The sequence below is a fragment of the Elephantulus edwardii genome, unplaced genomic scaffold, assembly GCF_000299155.1.
Source record: "Elephantulus edwardii isolate Elephantulus edwardi_28Jun2011 unplaced genomic scaffold, EleEdw1.0 scaffold00283, whole genome shotgun sequence".
In the NCBI taxonomy this organism is placed as follows: Eukaryota; Metazoa; Chordata; class Mammalia; order Macroscelidea; family Macroscelididae; genus Elephantulus; species Elephantulus edwardii.
Genome location: NW_006400033.1, coordinates 534,064 through 544,580, shown reverse-complemented (window position 1 = coordinate 544,580; position 10,517 = coordinate 534,064). Strand labels below are relative to the sequence as shown.

The 10,517-nt window shown below is 44.3% G+C and overlaps 1 protein-coding gene across 1 annotated transcript in view; it reads right to left on the bottom strand.

Annotated features, from left to right (window-relative positions):
• The window catches only part of LOC102854660 (receptor expression-enhancing protein 1-like), a 79,314-nt gene extending 68,797 nt beyond the window's left edge, over positions 1 to 10,517 (bottom strand). The window contains exon 1 of the mRNA XM_006900367.1: positions 10,448 to 10,517. The gene's annotated coding sequence lies outside the window, so the exon portion shown is untranslated. The remainder of the gene's footprint in view (positions 1 to 10,447) is intronic.

Here is a 10,517-nt window from a genome sequence, read left to right as displayed (position 1 = left end):
GATGAGTTCCACAGCATGTGAATCATATCTCAACAAAGCTTTTATTTTTAAAAGCTCAAATTAGAAACACTCATACTTTTCCCAAACACGTTAATTCTCTTGAACCAACTGATCAAAAGACATTGAGTAATTTATCAGTGAATGAACATAAATAATATCAATGAGCTCAGGTTCATGAAGCAATCTATTAGCAAAGTCCTTATATGGAAGCTAAATGTTTCTCTTGTTACCTTCCTCTCCGAAATAAAATAAAATCTGTCTTAAAGTAAGTATAGCCAGAAAGTTCTTTAAAAATGGAGATGGCAGAGAGCTCTGGTGGTCTAGTGGCAAGAAGCTGCACTGCAATCCCAGAGGCTCACAGTTCAAACACAGCAGATGCTCTACTGGAGAAGGAGAGACAATCTCCTCCTGTACCAGTCAGATCTGATTTGATGGTACACACACACACATAATAGTAAAATAAAATAAATTTTTTAAATGATAACAAATTTAAAAAAGTGAAGATGGCAAGACTTCACCTCACATATTTTGGGCATATTATCAAGAGGGACATCAGGCTCAGGCAAGTGGAAGGGAGTAAAAGAGAGAAAACCCCTCAACAGGATGGGCTGACAGGATGGAATGTGGTGGAAGGATGGGCTCAGCAGCAGTGACCCTGAGGATGGTGTAGACTAGGGGGCACTGTGTGCTGCACTGTACACTGAGTGGAAGACAACTCAATGGCACCTAACAACACACCCCAATGTCATTATTATTCACCAAGAGAAATAATCCTAGGTGGGAAGGGGTTATTTATTTCTATTACTGACACAGTGTTAATGCAGAGTATGTCTTAAATCATTCTCTTCTGAAATATAAAGACGATTAAATGAGCAAGTGAGTGAGGTTAGATGGGACAGAGATGACAAACCCCATGAAGGCGGCCCAGGATCCTCCTCTAGCAATGGAAGAGAGAGGAAGCCTTTCCCTGGAGATAGCAACCTAGATGCCGACTTTTAACTCTTGAACTATTTGGGTGTGTGTGTGTGTGTGTGTGTGTAATTTCTGTTGGCTAAAGCTAACCATTTGTGATATTTTTGTTTTAGCAGCATGAGAAACTAAGATGACAGCCAAGTGTACTATTTGCACAACTCATGGGAGCAAGGTTGGTTTGATTCATCGAAAGTAACCACAGCCCTAGACACTGTGTGCTGTCAACACTACCAGAAGTAGAACAGGATTCTGGTGATTTAGTGCCATGCAGTCAGCAGGGGCTCATGGAGACCCTATGTACAACAAAAAGTGAAAGATACTAAGTAGAGACCCTATGTACAACAGAACAAAGACCCTATGCACAAGAGAACAAACAAAGACTTTATGTAGAGACTCTATTAACAACAAAACAAAAACCCTATGCAGGGATCCTATGCAGAGACGTTATGCACACCAGAACAAAGACCCTATGTAGAGAACCTACGTACAAAAGAATAAAGACTCTATGTAGAGACCCTATGTACTACATAATAAAGGCCCTATGTAGATCCTGACTTATGCAGATGCCACAATTTTGCTTGCTAAAACTGAGAAGGACCTGAGGCATTTGCTGCAGAAGGTCAAGGACTGCAGTCTTCAATAAGGATTGAAGCTCAACCTCAAGAAAACAAAGATTCTCACTACTGGGCCAATTGGCAGCATCATGATGGATGGAGAGGAGATTGAGGTTGTTAACAATTTCAGCTTGCTTGGCTCCACAATCAACATTCTTGGCACTAGCACTGCCAAGAAATCAAAAGATGAATTGCATTGGGAAAATCTGCTGTCCACAGAGTTGGAAAAAACCCAAGTGCCCATCAACAGATGAATGAATAGAGAAGCTCTGGTATATTCACACAGTGGAATACTATGGTGCACTGAAAAACAAAGAACTCATGAAATAGTATACAACATGGGTGACCCAGGAGGACATTATGTTGAGTGAAATATCTTGGTCACAAAGGAACAAATATTGCATAGTGCCACTGTTGTAAAATGGAACTGACATCAGGGTTGAGGAAAGACTGAGAAAGATGGGATAGATAATGTATACTGCATTGAAACAGATGAGGGCGAGAACTGTTTAAAAAGGATATATGATTAGATATTATTGTCATGACAGGAGCCCAGAATGAAGGATGCACAGTTGAGTGGACTTGAGGGGAGGGATTGTATAACAATGAAAGAATTTTTCTTTTACTTTTCAAAGAGAAGAGTGAATTGGGAGGAAGGGGGTGGGCAAAGAGAAAAGTGCAACAATGAATGAATGGAAACCCTAAGTCTCTGTAAACTTTCATTAAAATTAATAAAAGAAGTAATTCACAAAAAAGTTAATTAATACATATTCCTAATAGCCAGTAAATTGTAATATGTATTGCTTAATAAATAACAAAGAAATTAATTAAAAGAAACACTCAAAAATTCTGCTGTCAGGGACCTCTCCAGAGTGCCAAAGAGCAACCATGTCAGTCTAGAAACAAAGATATACCTGATGCAGGCCATGGTCTTCACAACTACTTGCTATGCATCTGAGAGTTAGACAATGACCAAGGATGACAAAAGAACTGATGCCTTTGAGTTATGGTGCTGGATGAGAGCACTGAACATACATACAATGGACTGCCATGAGAAGAAATGGGTCTATCCTAGAGAGGGTGAAACCAAGCTGCTCCTTGGAGGCAAGGATTTTGAAGCTCTGTCTCTAACACTTTGAGCACATGGCCAGAAGGGACCAGTCCTTAGAGAAGGACATCATGCTTGAAAGGATGGAGGGACAGTGCAGGAGAGGAAGACTCCAAATAAGATGGATTGACTCAGTAACTGGGGTAATAGGGGTAAGTGTGTCACAGAGACAATGAGATTGGCTTAAAATAGGGCAGGGTTCAGAGTTACTGTACATGGCAACTTGATGGCACATAACAACAACATGTAGAGACCCTTTTTTCAGACTCTATGTATAAGAGAACACACATTGTCACCTCAGCATTATTTCTAAGATGTAGATTCTGCTTCTGTATATCTGGGGTCAAAAGGCACATTCCTGAGAAGGACTTAAACCAGAATAAAATAAACTGGCTTGAAGTTACATTCATAACATACTTCAAAGGAGCTTAAGAAGTTGTGATTTCCACCCTCAATCCATATTTTATACTTCATGTACTTGATGAAACTGAATTTGAAACTGTTTATTAAGGAAGATCTGGTGGCCTAGTGGCAAGAAGCTTTGCTGCAATCCTGAATGTGTGTGGTTTGAATCCACTATAGGCTCTGCTGGAGAAAGAGGGCCAATCTCCTCCTGTGCCAGTCAGATCTGATTCTACAGTACACAACAAGGGGAAAAAGAAAAAAAAAAGAAAACCAGCCAACCAACAACAAAAAACCAAAAACACACCACAAAAACTGTTTATCACTTCCTGAAAAGGTCTCATAACACAACTGCCCTGCTCCTCATTGCTATCTGCAGTCAAGGACAACTCCAAAGTGCTGAAGAGCAAAGATGTCAGTTTAAAGACTAAGGTGTGCCTGATCGAAGCCAGGATCTTTCCAGTTCTCTTCTATGCATCTGAGAGTTGGCCAGTTAATAAAGATGCAGAAGAATTTATGACTTTGACTTGGTGTTAGAGAAGAGTGCTGAATATCCCATGGACTGTCAAAAGAACGAACAAAATATGTCTTAAAAAGGGTACAATCAGAGTGCTCCTGGGAAAGATGGTGAGGGAAAGATGGTGAAACCTCATCTCACATACTTTGGGCATGTTGTTAGGAGCAGTCAGTCCTTGGAAAGGATCAGAAAAGTGGAGGGTCAGCAAAGAAGGGGAAGACCCTCAATAAGATGGATTGACTTCAGAAATGGGCTCTAGTGTGGCAGAGATGATGATGATGGCACAGGATAGGGCAGGGTTCAGATTTGTCATTCATAGGGTTGCTATGAGTTGTACTCAACTCTACAGCACCTAACAACAACCTCTGCAATCCTCTATGGACTATGGAAGGAGTTCTGGTGGCCTAGTGGCAAGTAGCTATGCTGCAATCCTGAAGGCACAAGGTTCAAGGCCACAGCTGCTCTGTGGGAGAAGGATGGACAATCACCACCCATGCGATTAACTGCCTCTGAGAACCTGCCTGAGAGTCAGCTATGATTCAGTTCTACTCTGTGGTAAACAACAACAACATGGGCTATAGAGCGAGTAGGCTCAGCCACCTCTTTAGAGCCATCTCTACTGCAGCCACGCTACTACACCTCTAGCCTTTCCCACTCTCTCTCACATTGGATGGAGAATTTCTGATGATCAACCGAACTTCTGAGAAGAAAGTAATGACCCAGTTCTAGAAAATGCTGGACCATGAGCTCAGAGAGGACAGCTGTGTAGTGAGGAGTGGCCCTGAGGAGCAGGGCATCGTTATTACCCCTTAGGCAGAACTCTGAGCACTTAGACTAGGTGGAGAAACATTATTCTGGGTAATAAGACATTGACACTGAGTTCCTGTGTAAGGGTTTGTCTAGACAACGGGTATGTGAAGGAGACAAGGCTGATAGATTGGCCTCATGTGGTGTGGGAATGAGGCTAACAGGCCAGAGCAGGAAGAAAGCCTGCTGCTCATTTTAGTTCAGGGATGTATGTATGGAACATAGATTTAAATAGAAATTTATAATACATATTTCATATTTAAATGTATATTTTATATTTTAGTTGATTTATTGTTGCTGTTGAGTTCCACTGAGTCAGAACCGAACCAAAGCTGACCCTCCAGTGGGTTTTCAGAGGCAGTTTAATTGCATGGGAAGAGATGGCCTGGCCTTCTCCTGCCCAGCAGCTGATGGACCAGGATTGTGTTCCTTTGAGATTGCAGTGCAATTTCTAACCACCATGCAGCCCATGCTAGAGTTTAGATTTAAAATGATAAATATATTTAAATACTTAAGAATATTTAAATATGGATTTAAATGAACTAATTTTATTTTCATTTCTCATCTCTCTCCCCTCTAATAGATGGGGTATGTTGACAGCTCACTAAACAATTTTGTTTATATAGTGCTAAATACTAAGTTGAGGTCTCAGCAGAGTGAGAATTGTGGACTTTGCCCAGAGATACTGGCCCAGGAGTTGGTTTTAGCAATGGAAGAAATCTGGATTTGGAAAATGAATGAGCAATTCATGTTTATAAAGAATTACTGTTGGAAAGTTTTAAAAACAAAACTCAAAATATGGGTAGAGTAGATGTGGGTACTGACCAGCCAAAGAGGTAAATGAAGTACTTTTTGGTTTTGTTTTTTTAACTAGTCAGCATTCCAAATCTCCCAGGGAGGGGGTTGGTTCTCTCACTATAAGAGTCTTTATCGCAAATAAGGCCTGTTAACTTAGACTTGGAAAAATCAGTTTCTCTGCTCAGGACTTTAAACCTTGAGGGAATGTTCTAAAGGCAAGTGCAGCTGACAGCCACAGTCCATGGTGGTGACACGGGCCGTGGATTCCTATCCAGACCCTTCCTGGTATGAGCTTGGCTGTTTCTACCTCCCAGCCTTTTCTGATCCTCTCAATTTCTGAATGTCTTTGTTGTTAATTCAACAATCCCCATAAACTTTCACCTACTTTAAGTTTTCATTGAGAACTTTGACAAGTACTGCAAGGACAGGAAAACCTAACAAGCTGTAACTGCCAAGAACCCAACCGCAACCCCATTACTGTTGAGTTTACTGACTCACAGAGACACTACAGGACAAAAGAGAACTGTCCCAATGCGTGTCCTAAGGAGCAACCCTTCGAAGATGGCGACATGCTTATTCTGCAGAACAGTGGGTGGGCTTATGGTCAGTGCTTTACCCACTGGTCCTCCAGAGCTGCATTTCTTGAACTGAGGACCATGTTAAAAGTACATGTTTCCATTCAGGAGATCTGGGTGGGATCTTCTCCCAAGCTCTCAGGTGATGCTGGTCCTCAAATCACACTTTGAGTCTTGAGATCTACGACACTGGATACTTGTGGAGGAGTGTGGAGAAGGGGAAAGTTGAGAGGGGTCTTACACACTGCACACGGACCTGGACTCAATCTTGTAGACATTTAAAAACTTCGGGGAGTGTAATGAATAGCTCTCCATCTTCAAAAGGCTCTGGATGCTGAGGAGAGGAAAATGAGGTGGCAGGGGAACCAGTGAGAATAAGGGCCTCCCAAAGATATCCACCCCTGAACCCTGAGGGGGTATGTTACTACAGAGACTGCAGATGCGATTCAATCAAGGGCCTGGAGACAGTGAGAGGCCCCTGACACACCTGGGTGGGCTCAATGACATCACACGAATCCTTGAAAGCTGGTAACCTTTCCCAGAAGCAGTGAGAATGCTGTGACTATGGAAAAAGGGCCTGAGAGATAGAACACTGCAGCTCTGAAGATGGAGGAAGGGGTCCAGCAAAGGACTGTGGATGGCCTCTCAGAAAGGCAAGAGCATGGACTCTCTCCCCTAGTGCTTCTGGAGGAGGTGCAGCCCTGCTCACACCTCGATTTCAGCCCATCTGGAACCACTGGACTTCTGGCCTGTAGAACTGTACGGACAAACATGAGCTGTCATAGGCTGCTATGTTGTTTACAGTGGCAACAAAACACCAACAGAAGAGGCTCTTGCAACAATCCAGGGGAAGAATTAATGAGAACTCATTAGATATGCTCTGTTCTGACGACTGCCTCCTGGTCCAAGTATAGGTTTCGCATTAGAAAGATCAAGTGTTCTGGGATTCCCATTCTTCTCAGAGTCAGCCACAGTTTGTTATGATCCACACAGTCAAATGCCTTTGCATAGTCAATGAAGCACAGATATACATTCCTCTGGTATTCCCTGCTTTCAGCTAAGATCCATCTAACATCAGCTATAATATCCCTAGTACCACAACCCCTTCTTAACCCAGCCTGGACTTCTGGCAGTTCTCTGTTGATGTGCTGTTCTAGTCGTTTTTGGATAATCTTCAGTAGAATCTTACTTGCATGTGAAATCAATGAGATTGTTCTATAGTTTCCACACTCTGATGGATCACCTTTCTTTGGGATGGGAACAAATATAGATCTCTTCCAGTCAGTTGGCCAAGTTGTTATTCTCCAGATTTCTTGCAACTTGGTGAGCACATCCAGGGCAGCATCTGTTAGCTGAAATATGTCAATTGGTATACCATCTATTCCTGGAGTCGTATTGTTTGCCATTTCCTTCAAAGCAGCCTGAACTTTTTCCTTCATCACTATAGGCTCTTGCTCATATATTGTTTCATGAAATTCTTCTGTGTCTGCCAATTCTTTTTGATATAGTGACTCAATATATTCTTTCTATCTTCTTTTAAACCACTGCATGGTTCAAAACTGGGAAGGGTGTATGCCAGGGATGCGTCCTGTCTCCATACCTGTTCAACCTGTATACAGAACAGATTATGTGGGAGTTTGGGCTCTACGAGGAAAAATGTGGGGTTAAGATTTGTGGAAGATCTATCAACAATCTGCATTATGCAGATGACACAACCCTGCTTGCTGAAACTGAGGAGGACCTGAAGGGCTTGCTGCAGAGGTCAAGGACTGTAGCCTCCAATATGGATTGAGGCTCAATGTTAAGAAGACAAAGATTCTCACCACTGGGTCAATTGGAAGCATCAGGATGGATGGTGAAGAGATTGAGATTGTATACAGCTTTAGTTTGCTTGGCTCCACAGTCAATACTCTTGGCACCAGTAGCCAGGAAGTTAAAAGGCATATTGCCATGGGAAAGTCTGCTGTTAGGGACCTCTCCAAAGTACTGAAGAGCAATGGTGTCTCTCTGGAGACTAAGGTGTGTCTGATACAAGCTGGTCTTTGCAATCACTTGTTATGCATCAGAGAGTTGGACAATGACCAGGGAGGATAGAAGTAGAATTGATGCCTTTGAGCTGTGGTGCTGGAAAAGAGTATTGTGAGTACCATGAACTGCTAGGAAAATGACCAGATTCATCCTGGAAAAAGTTAAACTGGCTGGCTCTTTGGAGGCAAGGGTTCTGAGGCTCTGTCTACCATACTTTGGACATGTCATAAGGAAAGACCGGTCTTCGGAGAAGGACATCATGCTTGGGAGGGTGGAGGGACAGTGCAGGAGGGGAAGGCCCTCTATGAGGTGGAATGATTCCATGATTGGGGTAATAGGGATGGGTGTGTCAGAGACGGTGCAATTGGCACAGGACAGAGCAGAGTTTAGGGCTGTTGTGCATAGGGTAGATATGAGTCGCAAACAACTCAATGGCATATAACAATAACAACATTAGAGATGGGCGAGAGAAGGCTGGGCAATCTCCTTTCGTGCAATTAATTTGTCTGTGAAAACCTGTTGGAGGGCCACCTATGGGTCGGTTCCGACTTTATGATATACAACAGCAACAACAACAATAGTAGAGATGGTGGGTGCAGAGAAGGATGAGAAATTATCTGAAGGACAGAGATGAAGAAGAATCTTAGTTGCCAGCTGAGGGGTATGTGAGGTTGGGTGAAGGGAGAGAGGCAGGGTCTAAGGCAATCCCCAGATTCTGTTCCTGATGTGTGGGTCTATTAGATAATAGGAACACAGGCACACAGTATGCACGTGTGTTGGAAGTGTGTGTGGGACACTGTGTATGCACATGTAAGTGAGTGCAGAGAGGAGGAAGGTCCCCCTTAACATCACTACTCAGTCCCTTTCTTTCAATTGCATTTTTACCTTTGAATCTCAGCTCTGCAGCCACCTGCCCCCCAGAAAGTCAGTGTTCACCAGCCAAAACCACCAGCTGCTCCACCTGTCAGGGACACACTCCACTCTTAAATTAACGGACCACGTTCTAGGCCTAACCCAGGCTGCCTGGGGTGAGTCACAGGCCACCCAGTTTTGCACAGCTTGATGCATCCTGTGAGCTGACAGAACTGAGTTTCTGGCCCTGCAAAGCAGGGGCTAAGACCCCCTTGAAGCCACCTAACCTGGCACAGCTTCCTGGAGCGCAGGCTGGAAGGTGTCAGGAGAGAGAGGCCTGGAGGAGGCTGCCTAGTTAAGTGAGAACCCTGAACTTCTGCACAGCTATTTATAGCTTGCACTCTCATCCCCCACATATGTACAAGGGCCCTGTCTCCAGAGAAGAAGCCACCTGCCTGGCTCCTCTGCGCTGTACTGGCAAAAGGCAAGCTCAGGCAAGCAGTTCCAGGAAACAGGGAGAGTGGAGGGAGAGCTTGTGTGCAGCAGATCTTGAGGCAGCTGATTTCATCACAAGGACAATCTGGGTTCTCTGAGAAAGAGCTTGCTGAGCCCACCTGGAAGGATCTCTTACACCAAAACTAGCCGAATAACACCTCTGAGTAAAAGTGAGAGCAAGCATCCTTTGTTCCTCCAAACATCCACCAGTCCTAAGGAACACTGGTGATCTAGTGGGTAAAGTTCTGAACTGCCAACTCAAAGCCAGGCAGTTCAAGCTCACCAACTGCTTCTCAGGAGAAAGATGGGCAATTTCCTCCTTTGATATTTGCAGTATCTGAAAACCCGCTGAAAGTCAGTTTGAGTCGGCTTCAACTCAGTGGAAGTGAATGAGTGTGTGAACAGTCGCCACTCAAGTTCTGATGTCACACAGTCTGACCTCAGCATGAGGACGTGCCCTGGGTTCTCTAACATCAGGAAGCTAGATCCTCCCCATCTTGACCTAGTTTTCTGTCTTACATGAGAAGGGGCACCCATACCACCCAGGTCTTTGTCAATCAGGGGTGATTCAAATCATATTTTGATTGAGAGTAACACGCAATCCTTAACAACTCTCTTGCTGGGAGAAGGGGGTCCAGCATCATGAGAGCTGTTGACCTGGGCACCCCAAACTCCCCAGCAGTGTTAAGTAAACACTACACCCTGGGTCCCCTTCCTGTTAGGCTCTGTGGGAAATGGAAATGGGATGATGAACAGCTTCTGTCCGAAAAAACCTCATAAGGGCTTAAAGAAAGGTAATCAAATCGTAGCTCTGGGATGAGCTCAAGGCCCAGGGCTGCGAGTCACATGCTTAGCCCAGCTCTGGGCTCTCGGCCTCACAGCCAGGCAGTTTTCCGGCGATGATTCCCCAAATATGCTCTGAGGTTTACAGAATGCTTTCCAGACAAGGAAATCAAGCTTCCCAGGTGAGTTAACTTGCCCATAGGCCTTAGGGCGGTGGACAGCAGATCTGGTGGCTGCCCGACTCCGGACGTAACTCTCCTCTCCCGTCTCACCGGCTTTCCTCACATCAACACTTTGGATGTAAGAGTCAGGTCCGTGCAGGGAGGACTCCAGTGGCATAGCAGGCACACAAGGCAAAGACAGGACCAGACAGATGCCGTGTCCTGCACTCAGGTCCACACCATGGGGGCAGCCACCTTTCTCCCCTCACTTCATGCCCTCACCTTTGTCTCCTCCCACCTCCCCTGCAGAACTACCTCACCAAAGTGTCACTTACATATTCTTTAATGTCCTTTGATTTCACAGCCTTGTAGGAGTAATACGCAGGGTAGAGGGTGCCAAATATA